General features: G+C 47.7%; 1 protein-coding gene across 1 annotated transcript in view; it reads right to left on the reverse strand.

Annotated features, from left to right (window-relative positions):
• Maf (MAF bZIP transcription factor) overlaps window positions 1-21180 on the reverse strand; it is a 312899-nt gene that overhangs the window by 81055 nt on the left and 210664 nt on the right. The gene's annotated exons all lie outside the window — the stretch shown is intronic.

Raw genomic sequence — 21180 nt, forward strand, 5'->3', positions numbered from 1 at the left:
CTTCCTTCCTTCCTTTTTTTCCTTTCACAAATTCTTCTTGGGCACAGGGCCGTAACAGAGAGCAAACCCAACAGTATCCTGACCTTGCAGGCAGAAGAGCTCGGCGGGGAGGAGGCCGTCCATTCTCCCCCTTTCTCAGCTACCATCCACCTACAGTCCTTGTGCCTGCTTGCTGGTGTTGCTTGGAGAGCTCACCAGATACCTGACATTGTCTGATCCTCTCTTTGTGTGACAGTCCCCTGCCATCTGTACTCTCTGCCTTTCTTGATCCACTTGGAGAGAAGTCATCATCTGTGGAGTGGCTTTCATTTATTCATCCTCTTGCTCTTATTTCCCTAGAGCAAAAGGGCACATCCCCGTCACATGAGTGGGTCTCATGTGTCTCTAGCTGTCCTGTTAGGGTCTAGCTGTGGGGTCAGCAGAGCTGCCCTAGAATCCATTCCTTCCTCCATTCCTCAGCTATGCCTTGAACTCTTTGGATACGCCAGAAATTGTTGTATTGTCCACCCGAGGCTGTAGGGACCTGCATGACAGATCCTGTGGGTTCTCAGGACAGCAGGAAAGATGAGGTGAATGGAGGATAAACCTACCCAAGTGTCCCTGCTCCCAGGTGGCCACCACATACACCACTAGCTCTGCTTGAGAGTATCATCATGTTGAAGGCCCAACACAGCTGATTGGATGGACAGACAGTCACGCTGCTCAGGAATCAAAAGGGAGAATCCCCAAAGGCAGAGAATGGGATCTCTCTTGCCCAGCACACCAGAAATCTAGAGTGTCCATCACCACGACGGTTTTGCTTCCCTAGCACTGTGAAGATGCAAATGTATAGCAGTCCAAAACCTTCCCTGAAGCTACTAGACAAGATGGATCCATCAGCCCGGACCTGCACCTGCCACAAGGGAGGCTCCTCCCACTCCTTCGCCGGGTGTCATCTCAGTCAGCAGATGATTTACTGCGCACAGCCCTGGCACAACATCACTAGTTCTCGGAAGCAGTAAATTAAACATTATGTTTTTGTGGGATACATCTATTTCATGGCTTCTTTTAAAATCATCTGCAGGGCACCTTATATCACTTAACACTGTTTGCACCTGTTCCCTGAGTATCAAAGGTTGTGCCATAAAATAGTCTGAAGGCTGCAAGAGGCACAGGAAAGGGCATCTCGGGACACCAGAAGACACAGCCTCCCCTGGAAGAATCCCTACTTGATGGAGTCCAAGGCTGGGATTTGGAAGAGAAAAGCTAGAGATTCATCCCGGCTGCAGATCTGCTTGTCTGGATCTCAGACTCCATCGGAACTGTCAAACTTCATGAAACGTAAAGGAAAAAAAAAATTCAGGGGCAAAAATAAACATCTACCTCTCAAGCGACTATTCGTTTCAGATGGAAAGTGGGAAGATTCACTTATGTGACCAACTCTGGATTTTCACTCTGGAGGATTAGTCCCTTATGTAGCAGGGACATTTCCCCCTACCTGTCCCCCACACTCTGAGAACCAGGCGGAGCAGCTCCAGCTGTGCCAGGGGTCAATGCCTACCTCTTGGGTCTCCTGTAATTCTTCTATGTCCAGGTCGAAGCCCAGCCAATTACTAAACTATCGAGAAAGAAACACTGGCTAATTAAGATGAACTTTAAAGGGGGGAGGGCTTAATTAATTTGATCTTTATCTGAAACTCTTTCTAATTGAAGTAAACTTTAGAAGTTCTATGGATCAATGCCTCAGACTATTTGTAAAAGTGTGCATACTGTGCGGCTTTAGAAAGAGAAGGTGGGAAGACCGGATGTTAGCCAGTGCATTAAATTAGCGCTGACCTTCAGTTCCCTTCTGCAGGTGCCACTGCTTGTGAAAATTTTCATACACACATACAAATAGAAATCACGACTGTTACAGATAAGAGGTGGGGTCCGGGGCCACGGTAATGTGTTTACAAACAAGCAGGTCAGATTCTTGGCATTCGTCTTATTTATGCATAGATTTATGCACTTGTCTATTCCTCTAGTAACTGTCTACAGGGCAGCTGTGACCATGACCATTTGAAGCACACTGAGTATAGAGTAAAAAAGTAGCAAGAGCATAGTCCAGAGAGGGAGATAAAGAGCTACAGCAGGCACAGCACTATTGCTGCAGGGTGGCACCAAGGGTGGCTGAGTTCATGATGAGCTGTGCGTCTCCAGATTGGTAGGGGATGGTCTCTGGGCTGGTAGAACTTAGGATGAATCTTGAATACTGAGCAGATATTTAAACTGCGCAGCACCGAGGAGACTCAAAGACCAAGGGCACAAGAGTCCAAGCCAGTATGGGTTGTGCGGCAGACTGCAGGCAGGCTGAGGTCAGGCGAGCCAAAGCCAGGTTTAGGGGAAAGGGAAGTGTCGGAGGGAGGAGACAGGGCTTGGGGCTGAAGGAGCACAGATTGCATCCGGGTACCCTGAAGGCGTGGAGAGGGCTGGCTGTGGTCTGGTTTATAGTTTTAGAAAGGCTGCTGGAGACAGACTGTAAGGGACAAGAGTGAGAGGAAGCTGCTCCTTTCCTGCTAGGGCATCAGCCAGGGTGGCACAGGGCCTTCTGAAAGGAAGAGAGAGCTGGCAGCTCCGTGGCGGGCTGTGCTGCTGACGGCAGCCCTGTACTGCTTCCCCGGGTGTCAGGGTGGCTGGCCAGCCCTCGAGTTCCGTGGACGGTCCCAGACCCTCAGGGGGGCTCTGCGGGGCAGCTGCACCTGCAGTACCGGGAAGAGGCTCCTGGTGCTCCTCCCTCCACTTGCAGGCCTGCCATTTGCTTGTCCTGAAGAAAACCGGTCACCCTGGACTCCAGTCCCAGTTCCTCCACTAATGGGTGGCCTTGGACACACCAACAAATGTCTCCGAGCTTCCAATATCTCCTGGGTGAATGGGAATTTGGATGTGCATCCCTTGAGGTATTGTGAGCATTGAATGATACAGCACAATTGTGGCCTGGCACATAGTGACCAGAGGGTGACATTTATAGAGAATTTGCTAGGCCCGGTGCTAAGTGTTCTGTGAATGCATGATCTCATTTAGCAGTCACAGAAACTCCATAAGGCACCTTTTGTTTTTATTCCCCTTTTAAAGAGAAGCACAGGGGGTGAAGTATCCGGCCCAAGATCACCTTCCAGCAGGTGGAGGAGGAGAGGTGTGAGCCCCGTGTCTCCCTCCCCACTTGGCAGCTGTTATTAAGGTTGCTACTGCTGGTCATTCACCAGGTGACTTAGGCAGTGGCTGCTCTGTGCCAGTCATGGTGTTTGGCAGCATCTGCATATGACAGACTCACCTCTGTGCCTGTTCTTCCAGAACTCTCCACAAGGGAAACTCTGGATGTGCGTGAGGAGGAGGGAGCTGCACGCTCAGGCTAGGTAGGGCCGAGTAAGAGCTCTTCACCTTGATGCTGGATGGTGTTATGGAGTCTTAGCACTCTGTGGATTCCCCACTGGACAATTTGTAGGTCCCCAGAGGATAAGGTGAACAGTGAATGAGTGACTCTGTGGATTAGCTTGAAAAAGAGAAGCTACTTCTGTGGATTATGCTTCACATCTGGGCAGAACAACAGGTTTGCTCCAGAGATGACAATAAGGAGAGTGCCCAGGAGCTCTATGCTGAAGATAAAAAGAAAGGAAACAAAAATATACTAGGTAGCTCTTAAGATGTTGAGAGCCACAGCCGAAGGGGTCCCAGCAAACTTCCAGCTGATTGGCTCACAGAGGCCCCAGCAAACTTCCAGCTGCCAGCTGATTGGCTCCTCTGTGGCGATGCTCATTGGGCTGTTTCCCAGCCCTTTTCAGACCACAGAGCTGCTCATTGGGAGACTCTTTTGGCTCCGCCCATGCGACCCAGCCAATCGGCCTCAAGAGCAGGAGGAGTGGGGGTGGGGGGTGAGAGGCTCGCTGGAAGGCGGTGGTGGCAGTTGGGCTCTGAGGGAATTCCTGAAGAGCTCGTGTGGTGCAGCGTGTGTTCTAAAAATAAAGTTCCTTTGTGCTTGACAAGTGGCTTGTGAATTGTGCCCAGCCAGACTGCAGCATTAAGAGCCAGGCTCTGTGCTGGGGACTGGGAATAATGCAGGGAGCAGAGACGGACCTTTCTGTTTTGTGGAGCAGACAGACAAAGACAGCACCAATGAAGTTCGAATTGCCCAGAGCCCAGAGAAGGCGCCAGGTACTGAACTGACGGGCATCGCGAGGGTGTTGATTAGCCAGGTTCAAGGTCACATCTGGGAATATGCATACCCCAGAGGTGAGAGCCAATGGGGAGAAGTAGCATTTGGGTGCTACTGTCAGCTCACAGGTCTCTGTAAGCCTCACAGAGGAGGTCTAGTTTATCTTAGGTAGAGAGTTGGGGTCTGTGACCTACCAAGAGTTAATGTCAAGAAAGCCAGTCTATCCCAGGGATGCACCTGGGAATGGCAACACCGACTGGCGTCAAGGACACCAATCAGAACATGACTGGGAAGCCGGGATTGCTGCAGAGAAGGCCCAGGGAAGTGCCCAGGAGTTCTATGCAGAAGATTTAAAAAAGGAATTTTCTTCAGAACATGACTGGGAAGCCAGGGGACCTTGCTGTGTCAGGGGGTCAGATTGGAGAGGAGTAGGAGAGACTTGTTATTTTTGCAGTTTTTAAAGATACATGTGTGGTTTTCCACAGTGTAAAGGAAAAGTTTATTACTGTTGAAACTTTCTAAAAAAGAAGCAAAGTCAATAAGGAAAAGGAATAAACTTGAGGTTGCAATACCCATGGGAAAATGTGAACAAAGGGTGGCTGGGTTTGGAGATGCCCTTGTTCCAGGGGCACTGTACTGGGGACCTCTGGTGATGCAGTCATAATTTGCATCACATAGGTGGCTCCAAGGTGGGGTGGGGACCCTTGGGAAACATGACAACCACCTGCATCACTTTCTGGAGATGCAGTCACATCAGCTTGAGAGCTGCCCCCTTGCTGATAGCTGGATCATCCAGAGGCTAAGGAAGCACAGGGGAAGGAACCATTATTTAAGCAGAAGTAACATGACTTGGAAGAAAGTGACCATGAACTTGGAGCTGCTAAATTCCTCCCTTTATTTTCCACAGCAGGGTCGGAGCCCACCTGAGCCAGGAGGATCTCATCTCCTCCTTAATTATATCTGCAAAGGCTTTTTCCAAATAAGATCTTACTCACAGGTTCTAGGCAACATATTATTTTGGGGGTGCCCCCATGCCACCCGCTATAGAGAGACATGCCTTCAGAAGCAAAAAAGAAAAGGAAAAAGAAACCTGATTTGGGAGGGCAGAGGCTAGAATCAACTCTGAATAACACCAACAACACACGTGGCTTTTTCACCTCCGAGCCTGGCAGACACTCGGCTAAAGGTCGCCTTCAGATGTTCTCTCTTCAAACACTGCAGCCATAGGACTCAGGTAGCATCACAGCCCTGGCCTTAACAGAGGATGCCCATGAGGCTCAGAGAGAGGGAGCAACTGGCTCAGAGCCCCACAGCAAATGAGAACCAGGATGTATGTAGACAGGCTGTCTTCAGAGCCCTGCTAAATCATTGAGGTGTGCGTGTGCATACACACACTCATACACACACACACACACAGGCACACACGTGTGTGTGTGTGCACGCCTGTTTGAGTTCTGCTAAGCACCAGAAGAACAAAGCAAAGATATAAATGCATTTCTGGAGGCTGAAGTGTGAGGTTAAAAGATGCTATGAGAAGGAGGAAGACTCAACTCCTCAGCGGCTTTTGTCTTGTCCATCAAAGGGAATGAGCTTAAACCGAAGAGAACAAACATGGTTGGGAAGAGAACAGAAGAGTAAGATATGAGAGATAAGGAGAGCCCTCGTTCAGGGCAAATGGATTCAAGAATTCAGGGACGGTATCTTACCAGGACCTGTGCACTCTGATCCACAGAACACGGACACTCCTTGACGGGGCACATGAGAGTCAACAAAGCCAAAAGACCTGCAAGACCTTAATCTGATCACTCTCACCAACAAGGAACCTGCTGTGTGACTTTTAGCAACCACCCTGTTAATTTAAATCCCCCTTCCCCCTCCCCCCTTTTTTCTATACCAGGGACTGAACCCAGGGGCACTTAACCACAGAGCAACATCCACAGCCCTTTTTATTTTTAAATAGGCTCTTACTAAGTTACCTAGGGCCTCACTAAGTTACCTAAGGCCTCACTAAGCTGCTAATGCTGGCTTTGAACTTTTGATCCTCCTGCCTCAGCCTCCTGAGTTGCTGGGATTATAGTGGAGCATCACGGCACCTGGCTCAACCCCATTTTTAGATTCACGCAAAACAGCTTTGTCCATGCAGCCTGAAGACTTTGATAACTTATTGCTTTTTTTAATATACTGGTGATTTCATGGATGACATTATGTAGATTTCTTTTCATTTCAGAATTTGTAGCCTGTTGTGGTCTCAACCTCATAGGGCTAGAAAAGGGCTCAGTACATTACTGCACATGGAATACTTATCGTGGTGTCTGATTTAAGATGTTTTGCTCCATTTGCTACCTCCAAAAGTTAATGAACAGGTTTCCCTCCCTAATTTAAAAAAATTCTCATCCCAAATTGCAGTGTTTAAAAATCTGCACTACAGATTATATCTAATTTAGCACAATATCTATATTTAATCATTTTCTGTTGGACACAGAAACATTTTATGTCTCAAGAGAAAGAATCATGATGCTAGATTTTCTAAATATTAAATTAGTTTTAGAGATACTGAATCAGGGCAGGAGTTGATGAGCTTTTTCTGTAAAGGAGCAGATAATAAATAATTTAGGGTTAACGGATCACATATGGTTTCTTTTGCAACTGTTGCATTCTGCAGTTGTAGTGGGAGAGAAGCCACAGAGGCTATGCAAATGAAGGGGTGCAGCTGTGTTCCAATAAAACTTTATTTAAAAAGACAGAGGCTGACTGGATTTGGCATGCAGGACGCAGTTTTTTGACCCCTGGACTAGGGGGTTGAGAAAGTTTGCAGATAGCACTAGTAGTTCTTGAGGCTTCCAGGGAAACAGGGTCATGTCTGGGAGGGAGCCTCTGAACAGGAAATGAGTCGATTTTCAAAAGAGAGAAAAGTAGATGAAGAATTCCAGAAGGAATAAGCCTGATTTTGGTCCTGAGGCTCAAAATACCTTGCCCAAGGCAATCTGCACTGTAAGTGGCAGTCAGGAGCTCGAACCCGACTCTCTGGCCTCGGAGGGTGCATACTGAATGGCTCCACTTCCCAGGCCTGGAAGAGAACAGGAGTTGGCCTGCGGAGCAGGGGAGGTCTCTGTGGGTCTTCAGAGGAAGCTGATTGGATTTTTAAATTTTAAAAGGGTTTTAAAGTCCACTTTTCTGGAAAATGGCTAGGGGCCCCGGAAGGGATAGGGGAATAGGAGAAGAGATTTGGTGACAGCTGCCTAGAAGGTGAAGAACTAGCTCCCAGGCCGGGGCTTCTTGTAAACCTTCCCATTTTCCAGACAGTTGCAGAGGGACATTGATTTTCTTATATTTGTCATTAGACTGTGTACTTTATATTCTTAAAAACCCTTTTACTCTCTGATGTAGCTCTTTTCTCAGAGGGGTTGGAGGTGGCTGTGTGTCCATGGATCAAGCCGCAAATTATCATTTGACAAGACAGAAAGCTGTGCAGTGTCCATTTGACAAGGTCACATGTAACAAGTGTTTGGAAAACTTGCTGCAGGTGCGTCTGCTCCGCCCAGCATGGCCCAAAAGCAACCAAGGCAGATATCAAGTTTTCCCAGCCATGGTTTAGAATTCCCTCTTTCTATCTGAATGATAAGCAGGTATTTGTTAATCATAATAAGGTCCCTGGTGAAGCCTCGCGTTGGGTCAGGGTCTTGCCTGCTTTCGCTCTTTTGATCTTCACAACGAGCTCAATTGCTAAGAATTCTGTCTTAGAAAGGAGGGAACGGTGCTCGGTCATAGAGACTGGAGTGTGTGCAGTGGCGCTAACTCAGCTGGAAATACTCTTTGGGGTGTTTTGCTTTCTTGCTGGTGACTACCATAAACTCCTAGTAGGTGCCAGGAGAAAGCCTTAGTTTTGCTGTTTCCTTGAGGTATGAGAATCTGAGCCCCCTCCTGAAGGTCCCTGCAGCTTAGTTTCTTTCTCTGTGCAGTGGGGATGAGTAGGCCCGGCGCTCTGAGCTGTAGAGATTAAGTGAAAGACCAAAACCTGCTTCCATCTCTGTAGCCTACATCTAGGAAACACCTATGAAGGTGATTAGCACCAGGCATGCAGGAGGTGTCTAATATATGTTGCCTCCCCGAGAGTCTCTCATTTGTCTCCGGCTGATTGTTAGTGGGCCCCACCTGGCCAGGGTCATTTTTATGGCTCAGACACTCACGGGGATGCATGGCCTAGATCTGTTCAAAAAGCCAGATTTCGTTTTGTTTTGGGAACAGGAAAACAGGGAAATGAAATTGGAAGGATTTTGGACAATATCAGTGTGGGGGACCATTTGGTTAAGGCTGGAGAAGAAAACACAGGCAAATTCCAAATCTGTGTAGATTTGGGGGTGCTGGGGAAATCACGGGGCAAGGCCCTATAGAAGAACAATGCCTTCCTTTTTTTTTTGATCCATTGCCAGTTTCTTAATGAAATAGGGCAAGAGAGAGCTAATTCTCCGCAGAGTCTAAAGTCCCTCGAGCCGAGCCAGCGCTTGCATGAAGACAGAGCTTATTGAAGGCTGGGCAGGGGAGTTGTCGCTGTGATCTGGGAGCCTTCGTTGGACCAACATAACTCCATTAGGTTTTGGAAGTGAACCCAGGTGGGAGGGAGGAGTCGGACGGTGATGCTCCCCAACCAGCTGGTAATTAAAACGGAACCCTTTGAAGAACCGCTCCTCTCCACTGGCCCTGCCACCCTGGGATCTGATTGAATTCCAGGAAGCTGCTGCCTAAGCTCTGGCTGGCTTCCTGCGGTCCTGTGTTGCCTATATATTTACTGCTGAGGACATATCTGGACACAGCGCCGGGTGCAGCTTGTGCCCTTCTCACTGTCTCTAATAACCGCAGCTCTGAAGCGCCCAGGGGCTGCTTTGGGAGCCCATCCCCCACCAAACCACCTGCCCTGCATCCTGCCCCTTTCCTGCTGCGATTTAATCTAAAAAAAAAAAAAAAGAAGAAAGAAAGAAAAACTGGTGTTTCACTTCCCACATTCTGGTTCTCGTTCTTCCTGGAGAACGGGGCCTGGCAAGTGACACGAGGGCACGTTAGGTTAAAGGAAACCTTATTTCCCCCTTTCTGCTAGAAAAATTGGAGGTACCAGAGTCGCTGGGTCTTTGAAACCCAGTTCCTCATCAGAAGTGGGCTGCGGGTGACAGGCTGACAGATGGGTCCTGATAATCTGACTCTGGCCTGACTGAACTGGACTTTAGAGAAGTGAGACTTTGCATCAGACCTTTGCTTCTAGAAAGCTCTATATAGGGAAAAAGTGTCAAGGGGATGAAACTTCACACCACTTATGTCTGATATAATTTTGGATGCCCTTCCTCTGGATCCAAAATGAAATTCGTAAAGAAAAATAAAAGGTGTAATTATTGTATTTTTAAAAAATTTGCTTTCCAAAATCTCCATCTAGAGTGTTAAAAAATTTAATAATTGTACAGTAAACAATGAAATAGAATATGTGACTCCAAAATTTGATGGGGTACCTATCAGCGGTCTTGTCTCTTCCTGCCTGAAGAACTCTCTTAACGACCCCATCCTATGCTGATATGAGCACAAAATTTTTGTTCATCTTTTGTACAGTGGAAATAAGCGTAGAAAATGGTACAATTCTAACATATGATCTCAGTAAAATCAGTATGCTCTCTAGTTGATATGGCTTCAAAACAAATTCAACATTGCTCTCTTCCAACTTGATTATCTTTCCTAATCCCTTCTTACAAATCAACGTGGGTGAGGTGGTTAATTTCCATTCTACAGGAAGAACACACACACAAATAAGCACTAAAGTGTCACAGAAACTAGGAAAAGATTATAGATTACGACAAGGTCAACGAATCAGTTCACAGAAGCTCAATTTTATTGGTAATCCAAGGTATCTCAATTAAAACACACTTGGGCCATTTTTTACCTATCAAATTGGCCCAACTATTTGTTCACTGATGGGCTCCATGCAGGTGAAGCACAGCTTCAGAGCTCTGGTCTGCTGAGCTCTTCCAGGAGGGCAGAGGTTATCTGCACGCACCACAGGGCAATCCAATTTTATGGTTCAACTTCCTTTGTGCCCAGATCATTCCTAGCATAATTTGTTGCTAGCACGCATTTCATTTTTTAAGAAGGAAATGCTGTCACGATGTAAGTGGTGGATCTTAAGGAGAGTAAAGTTCTAAAGCCTCTTGCATAAAGACTTTAAAGAGCTAGGAAAGGGTGGAGCGATGATTTTGTTAGCCATCCAAATGTTTTCCAAGCCCTATACCCTTACACCGAGGTCCACCTTTGAGCAGAGGTGGAGTAGAGGGTAGAGTTGCAGAGAAAATGCCCTGACTATGGGCAGGGTGGGCACCTTGAAGTCAAATCCAGAGGGCTTGGAGGAAGTCAAGGGAGGGACCCTGGGCCATCCACAGGGAGGGGAGGACCACTGGTGGGAGACAGAGCCCCCGGTCACCTGTTATGAGAGGCTCAGTCAGCAGGCCAAGGGAGACACTGACCACACAGCTCCCACTCCCTGGACATCCAGGAACCAGGTGCAGGGCTCACAGATGTGAGGCATGAGTTTGGAAATTTGCTCTGGCTCCCCCAAGCAGGACCCCATGGGGTGGGGAGATGAGGGAATTCACTCTTGGTCACCCAGCAAGTGAAAAGCAGGTTACGATTTGATCCCAGCCAGGTCGGCTTGCCTTCACCGTTCCCCTCCCTGTGCCAAGCTGCCTTTCTTACCTTGCAAAATTTTGCAAGCCCTGGATATACAGCAGCCAACCCCTGTGGGAAGGGTGAGGACGAGAAACCACGCAAAGTTGTAAAACAAGAACAAAACTGCTGTCTGGGTTCACATGGGAGGTGGCTTCAGATGTTTCAGGACACCAAGTAGAGTCTCCCAGGAAGGAAGCACCTCAGTTTCCCATGTATTTGATACTCAGCAGATTGATCCGTAATGAGATCAAGTCCCTTAACAAATAAAGAGCTAATGCAGACCTAATCCCACGTGGAAGATGAAAAATGTTTCTTAATCTTTCGCTTGGCCTGAAAAAGGAGACCTTGGAGCACGTGCGATGGCTACCCCCACCAGTCAACGTACATGGGTAGAAAGACCCGTGGCAAGGATAACATTTAAATGCCAGCGGACTCTGCCCAGGGCTTTCCCACAGCAACAGCACAACATTAAGCAAAGAGCCGTCCTTCTAAGCACGGGGCCCTGCGTGACTGTACAGCTCGGCTTGGTCAGGTGGGCCCTCAAGGTTAGTGCACTTTACACGGTCTACTTGTATGTCAACAAGAGGTTAACAAGAGAAAACATATGTAGATTTAGAGGCAGAGAAATCTTGACTTTGGGGACTGTCATGGAGGGAGGGGAATGGTTTTTAGAAGAATATCTGCCCAGTTCCTTCCCTTAGCACTTCCTGTTCTGCTCAGTGTGTCTCTTCCTGGTGTCATGGCCAGACAGGCTTCAGAAGGCGCGTGGGACCAGCTCATTCTAAGAAGAAGGGCTAACTCCCACTGAAGTGTGCATTTTAAATTTGTGTTTGTTTTCCACTTGATTAGGTTTCAGAAGGACAGGAGGACCCCCTCCTGATGTGAGCTAAGGAAACCCTGAGGGCAGGAAGGGAGATGCCCTAGTCCAGGGGACCTTCCAGTGGTGATTCTGGAGTGACCATGGAAGATCTGTTGGACACAGGGGAAGCTAGCAGGGCCTTCCCTGGGGAAGGAGGGAGTGATGTGTCCCGGGGAGATAGGGAGGGTCAATACTGAGTTTCCATAAAGGACATTTCTAGCAGCCAGGGTGTCACAGACAGGGCAGGGGCTGATGGCTAAGAGGACATCCCCAAACAAGAAGGGGTCTTGGCTGCTGGCCCCACGTCTGCTTGGTGGCGTTGTTTCTCTGAAGTTTCATTTTCTCTCATGCTCAGGGAAGATAAGAAGCACAGGCAGTCCAGCAATAGTGGGTGTGCCCAGAAGGGTCAAAGCTAGTGAGCACTCCTGCCCTGAGCCTGCTAGGAAGAGACCATGCCCAAAGACTAGCCGGGCCCAGAGCCAAGGTGTTGAGCCTTGGGCACGCATTCCTCACTGCGAGACAGGCACATGGAGCACTGGAGCAGAAGTCAGGGCCACGGAGCTGCAGAACCAGCTGGAATCTCTTACCTCCTTCCCCATCATTACCCCTTCCCAAAGTACTGAGCAGGGTGACCTCAGACCTGGTGTTTAGACCTGTGAGTCTCAGTCATCTCATCCCAAAATGACAATCACAGCGATGGAAAACACGTGCACCCACATTAATCATGAAGCCGCGCTACTTCAGGGCATTATATGAAGATTTTGTTCAAACTGTGTTCATCCTCATATGTCAAGTGAGTGAACTAAGACCCAGGAAGTTGAAGCAACTTGTCCAAGGTCACACAGCCAGTACAGAGGAGAGATCTGAACCCAGGTAACTTGACCATTCCACTTTCCTCTTTAGGGATGCTGGGAAGAAAATGGTGAACCCTCCATAAGATTACCCAGGCTCTGGCGGATTCTCAACAAATTTAACTCCGTCCTATTTGCCTCTTGTTTCTCTGGAGCTCTGGGGTGCCATGGTATCATTTACTCATTCTGGTTCCATACGGAGTCCTGAAGAGATCACCCAGGAGGGTGAAATAATTGACTCAAGGTCACCTGGTATGGACACACCAACACTGAGCATGGAATCCAGCACCTTCCATTTCACTCCAGGGGGCTTCACAAGTGGCACACATTTTGCATTTTCTTTTCTTTTGTAATTTGGTGGGGATTTTTCTCTTTTTCAAGTTTGGAGAGCGAGACGGCTGGAGCTACAAATTAATGAACGCAGACATAATCTTGGTTTGGATTTATTTACATCTTCCATAAATCATATTTATTGAGTGCCTGGGGTGTACAAGGCGTTGTGAGAGGTCCCACACATTAAAGCAAGGAAAAAATAAACATTTCAGACACTTGGTGTATACTGCAGACTACTTAAATATCCAAAGGCATCAAATAAATCATCAGACTGTTTAGAAATAGGCTCTGGCACGCTCCCTGCAAAACTTCATACAAACCCCGCGATTGTGCAATGTGCACAGGGGCTGGTCTCCACGCGGCACTGGGAATATTTGCCAACAGGAGTGAGTGCAGCGGGTCAGAGGTCCCCGGAGCCGTCCATGTTTGGGAATTTGGGGATATTGCAGCCTCCTTCGCAATCTCCCTCCTCGGACTAACATCTTCAAACCAGCAATTAAAAAAAAATGCTAACATAAAATACACGCAGCGTGCCATTTGCAATTATGCCAACCCACCCGAGAAGCCATATGCACCTCCTGGTAGAGCGGGAGTCTGGTTAGCAGCAAGCACGCACATAACACACACACATGTACAAATACGCGTGTGGCACCTGCCACCTGTAAGAGCAGTGGAGAGGAAGAAGGGAGATCCTGCGCATGCCACCGTGTCAACTGCAAACCATTCTATGCACAGAAAGCATTGCCCTACTTAGACTGTGACGGATCCGCGCTGCAAGTTCAAACTGAATGGGGCTGTGACTTTTCCTCAATTTAAACTTCCAGTGGACATGAAACCACTTGCTCTTGTTGCATATCTCATTGCTCAGCAATGGGCTCCATTTCCTCCCATGTGCCCTTAGGATTCAGGGAGCACCAGCTTTGTGTCAGGTCCTGGGCTAGGCACTGGGGAGATGGGCGGAGAGAGGACGTCCTTGAGGAGTCCACAGTGTACAGCCCTCAGAACAGACAAGCACCAACCATTGCAATCTGTGACGGGAGCAGGGGAGGTCGTCCCAGAGTCTGCCTGAAGTCTGAGTGATGGCCAGGGAGGCGTTCAGAGCTCAGATCACAGCTGTATTTTTACACTAAGCCACAGACTATGAACCCTGTGCGAGACGCGATAGGGAGATGTCAAGGATTATTATATAAGGAGTGACAGTATCAGATTTGCCTTTTAGAAGCATCTCTTTTCTATCATTTCCCTTTTCAAGTTCCCTGTACTTTTGAGAATAAAATGAATGCTTGAGCAATGATCTTGTATGCTTCACACAAATTCCTCCAGGTTAGAGATTGCTCAATACGATGATTTTTGAGCCAAAATGAACCACCAGATTGAAAACATACAAAGTGACAGAAATGTGGAGTAGAAATGTTCAAGGTTTAGAATAAAAGAAAGGAAGGAAAAAAAGAGAAGGAGCTAAGGGGAAGGAGAGGGAAGGCAGGGAGAGAAGGAAGACAGAGGTTTTACACTGTCCATGTGCAAATCTTGACCTTGCTGTTTGCCAGTGACACAAACCCAGATCAGTTCCTTATCTCATATGAACCTCAGGTTCCTTATTTAGAAAAAAGGGAAACCCTGATAATTTCTCATAGAGTTGGTGCAGATGAGATGCTCACCCCTGGCTGAGATGGCTAGCCATCCCCCAAAACCCAGGCTTTCCCTTCCACAGTTTGGAGTCATCAGTAGGCACAGCCACATATATCAGACCCCTTTGCCTCTCCGTGTGGCTACGGCACCAATTCTCACTCAGGGAATGTGAACACATCATTGCGTGTCACGTCCGGACCAACATTTTTTTAAAATGGGATGAGCCTTCTCCACGCCATCTTCTGCTTCTGATGGCTTGTGAGCAGATGCTGTTGAGGACCTAAGGGATAATGAAACCAAGACAAAAGGAGCCTGGGTCCCTGAGTCACTGCCTGGAAGAGAGCCACTCCCAACCAGGATCTCCTGATTGGACTTTTGGGGAAGGAGGCATCTTGCATTAATCCACTAAAAGTTTAAGGTTTGTTTGTTATAGCAGCTAGCTCTACCCTAAGTCACATGGTGCACTAAATCAGGCATACATAAGGTACAAGCAGTGTTTAGTAAGTGCCAACTAAAGGGAGAATGCAGTGCACCAGCCTCTGACATTTTCTTTTTACACACAAAAAAAGACAAAGTGCAATTTCGAAGTGATTCTTCTTCACCGCTGTCTTTGGGAGAGACCTTTAATCAGCCAGCCCCCCAACAAGATTATCTCTTTAAAGGAAAACAAAGACAACCCTGGGTTTCTTTCCTCCCCTTCCCCCTTGGAAAGCATCCTGCCAAATTCTAACGGCCGTTATTTAGCAGGTTCTTCAATTTAAAAAGTTACCATCGACTCACCGTCCTGGCGAAACTGTCAGTTGCTAAGAAATGGAGCGCAGCCAACTGATTAGTTTTGATGGACTGCAGTGTGGAAATTCAGTCCGTGTCACTGAAGTGCCTGTTCATCCAATTAACCAAATTACGGCGGGGAGCTCTGGCCAAGCGCAACACTTAGTGGACCGCTGCTCCGGGAGGCCAGGGGAGGAGGAGGAGCTGGCTTCTCAAATGCCTGCTGCTCCTTCCTCGTCTTCAGGCCAAGAGGAGGGCCAAGAGGAGAGAGCGGGCAAACAGGGTCTTCTCTACCCGTCTCCTGCCTGCCGTGGACACACGCAGACGTGGCTCATTAAACCAAGGTCTTCATATTACTGTGACCACCACCTACTTTTCACTGAGTCATTTCACACTGACTTTTGAAGCACCTACTCTGTGCTGGGCCCTGGGATGGCTGCTGGGCATGTAGTTAAGAGCAGAGTACCCAAGGCCGCGCCTCTCTGGAATGAGCATTCTACCAGGGAGGAAAAATGGTCAACAGTAAAAGGTTTCAAACTTGACCCTCCCTTGCAGGGGGGACTGAGGTGGGGTCGGGCGCTGGCTTGTGCACTGTAGGATGTCAAATGGCATCCCTGGCCTGAACGGACCCCTGGATGCCAGTAACTCACCAGCTCCCCCACCCAGTTGTGACAACATAGATGTCCCCAGGCATTGCCAGATGTGCCCCTCGGGAGCAAATTAGCCCTCTCTCCCTTCATCCTCCATTGAGAACCAGGGCTCAAGAGTTGGTTGAATGAAGAAGTCAGTAACCGGTCGTGAGACACGGTGCTGGGCCAGGGGAGAAATGGCGTGGAGCTAGGGTAACGAGATAGAAGAAGATGGGACGTCAGGCCGAGCGTTCCAGGGAGACGGCATTTAAGGTGGCGCGTGAGAGGGGGCGGGATCAGCTATGTAAGAGCAGTCGTGTAGGCAGAGGGACAAAGGCCTGCAGCATGGACCAGAAGGGCAGGTACCAGCAGGAACGGGGGTCAAGCAGAGCGTAGTGGGAGCAGGCGTGGGCACATGATATAGGTCTGGGAAGAGCACGGGGGCAGAGTCCGGGTTTTATCACCAAGGTGAGGGGTTTGGATTTTGCTTCAAGCACAACGGAGAATGGCAGCATAGTGTGGGCAGCCGCTGTCACGACTGCCTTGCCTTGGTTTCCCTGTCTGTCATGGGGACAGGAGAGCGCCTGTCCCTTAGAGCTGTGGGGAGGATTGAATGCACCCGAGTAAGCAAAGTGTGGAGGCTGCTGCTGGGTAGGGAGGAAGCCTGGCGGGGACGCAGGGCATTGCTGATGCTGGCTGGCGGGCAGTGAAAGCCAGATCCGGGACACGTGGGGGCTCATTGGTGGAAACGGGCAGAGGCCTGGAGTCTGGGTGCCCCCACCCCGGAGAGCCCACGGCTCAGCTTGGCCCTGGGGATGGGCTGTTAATGGGCTGGTGTGGAGGGCTTTGAGCAGGGAAAAATGATCCGATTACTTTTTACATTTTTAAAATATAACTCTGGCTATTGTGCAGGGTGGCTTGGGAGACAGGGTTGGGGTGGACGCAGACCGGTTGGGTGGCCCTGGCAGTTATATGGCCTAGGGAGGGTCCCTTCATCCAGGTGCTGATGGTGGTGTGGAGATCCGGGTTAGAGCTCAGACACGTCGTGGGGAGGAAAGAGAAGGACTTGCCGGTAGAGGGGAGGTGACAGAAAGGACAGCATCTGAGTGAAGTTCCCGGAGTTAGCAGCTAGGTAGAAGGTGACGTGATCACTAAATACCGCAGTTGCTGCCCCTCACTAAGAACAACGACAACTACCATGTTCACTGTGGCCTTTCATTACACATTTGCGTGTGGTCACAGGTAACTTCCTCACATTGCTCCAAACTTCTCCAAGTCGTTGTGAGGAGACTTTAATTAGATTTTGTGGATGTGACAGTGAGACTCAGAGAAGCTAAAGGACTTTCACAAAGCCACCCGGGGCATGGTGGCCCATGAGGGTCACAATAAGCCTCTCTTTGGAGAGACCGTGCCCACCACACAGCTGGTCCCAGTTTCTCTCCATTCTGAACCTGCTCCACAGATGCCCCTGGCCAACAAGGAAGGGCCATTTACTCTTGGGGTGTCTTTGGGGTGGGTGTCCAGTAGGGTCATCAGAATGTGTCCCTAGTAAGGGCACCAGGAGACGCTGCAGCACAGGGTGGACAGGAAGGACTTCGATCTTGGTTTCTTCACTTCCAAACACTTCCCCAAAGCTTTCTGAGTCTTTTTTCCTTATCAGGACTCCCAGAGGTAGCTGGGTAGCTGAAAGTATCCTGGGCACGTCAGCACCCTCACCACCAGTACCAGCACCAGCATCACCAACACCAGCACCAGCGTCACCACCACTATCACCAACACCAGCACCAGCATCACAAGCATAACAGCAGCCTTACTAACTTCATCATCAAAACAAAAGTCACACTTATTGAATGCAAAGAATGCAGTAGGTACAGAGTAAGATGGCTCACCTTATTGGAGCCTATAGAAAGGTGAATCATGCTATTAACTCAAAATATAGAATAAAAACCAAGGCTTGGCAAACTGTGGAACCAACCTAGATGCCCTTCAACAGAAGAGATGTGGTATATCTACACAATGAAATATTATTCAGCCTTAAAGAAGAATAAAATTATGGCATTTGCTGGTAAATGGATGGAGCTGGAGAATATCATACTAAGCAAAATAAGACAATCCCCCAAAACCAAAGGCTGAATGTTTTCCCTGTTATGTGGATGCTGATTCACAAATGGGGAGGGGGGCTAGGGAAAAATAGAGGTACTTTGAATTAGGGAGAAGGGAGTGAAGGGAAAGGGGGTGGTATGGAGGTAGGAAGGTACAATGAATTGGACATAATTACCCTGTGTGCCTATATGACTACATGACTGGTGTGATTCTCTATCGTGTACAATCAGAAGAATGATACTTATGTATGATGTATCAAAATGCATTGTACTGTCATATATAACTAATTAGAATTAAAAAATCTTAAAAAAAACATGATTTTTTTTTGCTCTACATGTGTAATAAGAATTGTAATGCAAAAAACAAACAAACCAAAAAAAAACAAACAACAAAACACAAACCAAGGCTTGGGAGAGATCATTGAAATTCCTCCCGTCACAGGACTAATGATTGGCAGAGCTAAAGTGCAAACCCGTTTTAAGAGTTCTCACTCTCTATACGTATGCAAATATCCCTTGGGTACTTCTTCATCAATGGTGATAACATATGGCACTTACAGAAAATGAAGTCCTCCTGACACTGCCCAACAGTCTCCTAGTACAGTGAAAATTCTACTTCAGTCAAAAAAAGTCCAGGCTTGTCAGAACAAATGGATGTGGTATACGAGAGGCTTTCGGATCTCTCTGAGTGACATCCCATCATCCAACAAAGAAATATGTCCATCGTCACAAATCTGAAACCATGACAAATTGTGCTTTGGAGTCTAATTAGCCAAAATAGGAAAAAAAAAGAAAGAAAGTAAAAGAAAAAAACAAAGTCCCCACAAATCAAAAAAAAAAAAAAAAAAAAAAGATCTCCCCATACCCTATTTGCATGCCCTGGTTCTCATCCTTGCTGTTTTTCCCCGAGTGGTCCTAGCCACAGGGCAGGCAGCCATAAGGACTTCCTAGGTCAGCACCTGCCTTGATCATATCTCATGAAGCATCTCTAGAACTGGGCATTTGCATCATATTGTTGGAACCCACAGAGGGCAGACCACCCTAAGCTGTCCCGCGGGGCTCAGGAAGGTACGCCTGTCACCACACCAACCATCATCATAAGCGGAAACTCTTTCCATTTTGCGTGAAAACAGATTGCTGGGGCCGTGTTGTTGTTTGTGTCAGTGAGGTCGATACCTCCCTTGGCTTAGAGACATGCCCTATGTGAGTGTCATGAATGCAAATCTTGTGGTAAAGGCCATTTATATTAGCAAACTCCTGACTTTTGATCAATAATCTTTAAAATGTCATCTGGATTATGTCTCTCTTTGGATTATTTATTAGAATTCTTCCCGCTGCGCATGGCTGGCCCATGTGCATGTCTTTGGCAAGAGGTCCAGGAGTTTGTAAGTGGTTTATTGACTTGGTCTTCCTACCCCCGCCCCCACACCTGCCCTGGCACTATTTTTTTTTTTTTTTTTTTGCCTTATAGGTTGGTGCAGTGACAGAGAAGCCAACCTCAGGGTGTGGCTCTGACAGTTAAAAGCCAAACTGCTCTGTGTAGGTGAAATCAACCTGGAGCCTGCAGCTGTGTGTCCTCCGAGAACTTGCAAATGGTCATGTTTGCTCACCGCAGAGGCGGCCACCTTCCCCTTCAGTGCAACACTGATCATGACCTTGAAGAGGCTTCAGAGGGCTGATCCAAGGAATTCTGAGACTCCTAGTTAGCTCAGAGCTGGCGTTTGCTGAGTACCTCCTACTACGGTCCTTAGGCAGGATGAAAAGAGCCCAGGAATTAGGAATGCTTACATGTATTATGTAGGTGAGAAAACTGAGGACCCAGTGAGGCTAAATGAGTACATGACTTAATTTGGGAGATTGGACCCAAGTCACTGACACTCCACAGAGCTGTTTTTCCCAAACTGCTCCCTTTATATGAGCCTCACAAGAGGTTAAACAAACACCCCATTGTCCAAACGGGGGCTGTTTTGAACATGAAAGCAATGCTGTGAAGAGCCACGTTTGGACAAGCACACATCAGGACAGCTGCAGACAACCCAGGACCTGGGCTGCCCGGAGCGAATTTCTCGTGTCCCATGACAGACCCATTGGCTCAACCCTCCAGGGAAGGGGCTTGGGACCTGCCATCTGATGAGCCTCCCAGACAACTCTTATTGCTGCAAAGTGGTCCCTGAGTCCTAGTTAGCTGCCTCAGAGCCATGCAGGGAGCTTATTAGAAAACTGACTTGTGGCTCCCCCTCCCCCTGTTTATTTACATGAGGTGCGTCTGGCCGGCGGACTCAAAATTTTGCATCTTAACACAAGCTGCTTGCTTTCTTTAGGAATCTTTATCAAGTATATAAGGACCAAATTTGACACGTAGCCTTCCACTTTGCCACATTTGGAAGTGAAGGTCCTCCTCTGAACTTTAAAACAAAATTGCTATCGTCTATTGCAAAGACGATGGTTAAAAAGAGGAAATAGTCCCCACCACTCGCAGACTGTGGCAGGACCTCAGGGCCACTTACTTCTGTATGCCCAGTGTGCTTGCTTAGATCTACAAAAGAACTCTCCCAGTTTCACTGGGTCACATTTAAATTATTTAGAATCATGTTTAGCATGTACAAAAAAACCATACACTGGCCATCATTCTTTTTTACCTGTGCCTGATTTTTTTAACCTTCTGTCTTCTTGTTTCTCATTACGTTTATCTAGTATTTTATCTGATTATAACATAACGTGTCTTCCAAACCCTTGACCACCACACTGCCACCTGACATCTGATCATAATGTTCCTCTGCTCAAAATCAATTTTGTGTAACTCTTCCCATTCCATCTAACCCTGTCCCAAAATATAACAGGAATAGAAAGAAATTGGTTATAATAATAACACGCTAAAAGAGAGGGAGCAACCTTATATTCTAAAAACAGAGAATGACGTCATTAAAGATATTGCTCTATCAAGCTTTATTTTGAATTTGGTAAATTCGATTTTGTTATGAATGAGATCTGAAACATGAATAAGACCCCCATCCCCCTGTTTCTTTGATGCAGGGTCATTCTTTGTAATTTCTTTTCCCACCTCATCTTTTTCTAAGGAAAAACAGGGCCAAGAATTGGCTACAATGATGAATACTTGGTAGATAATAAAAAAAAAAAG

The sequence above is a fragment of the Marmota flaviventris genome, chromosome 18, assembly GCF_047511675.1.
Source record: "Marmota flaviventris isolate mMarFla1 chromosome 18, mMarFla1.hap1, whole genome shotgun sequence".
Classification (NCBI taxonomy): Eukaryota; Metazoa; Chordata; class Mammalia; order Rodentia; family Sciuridae; genus Marmota; species Marmota flaviventris.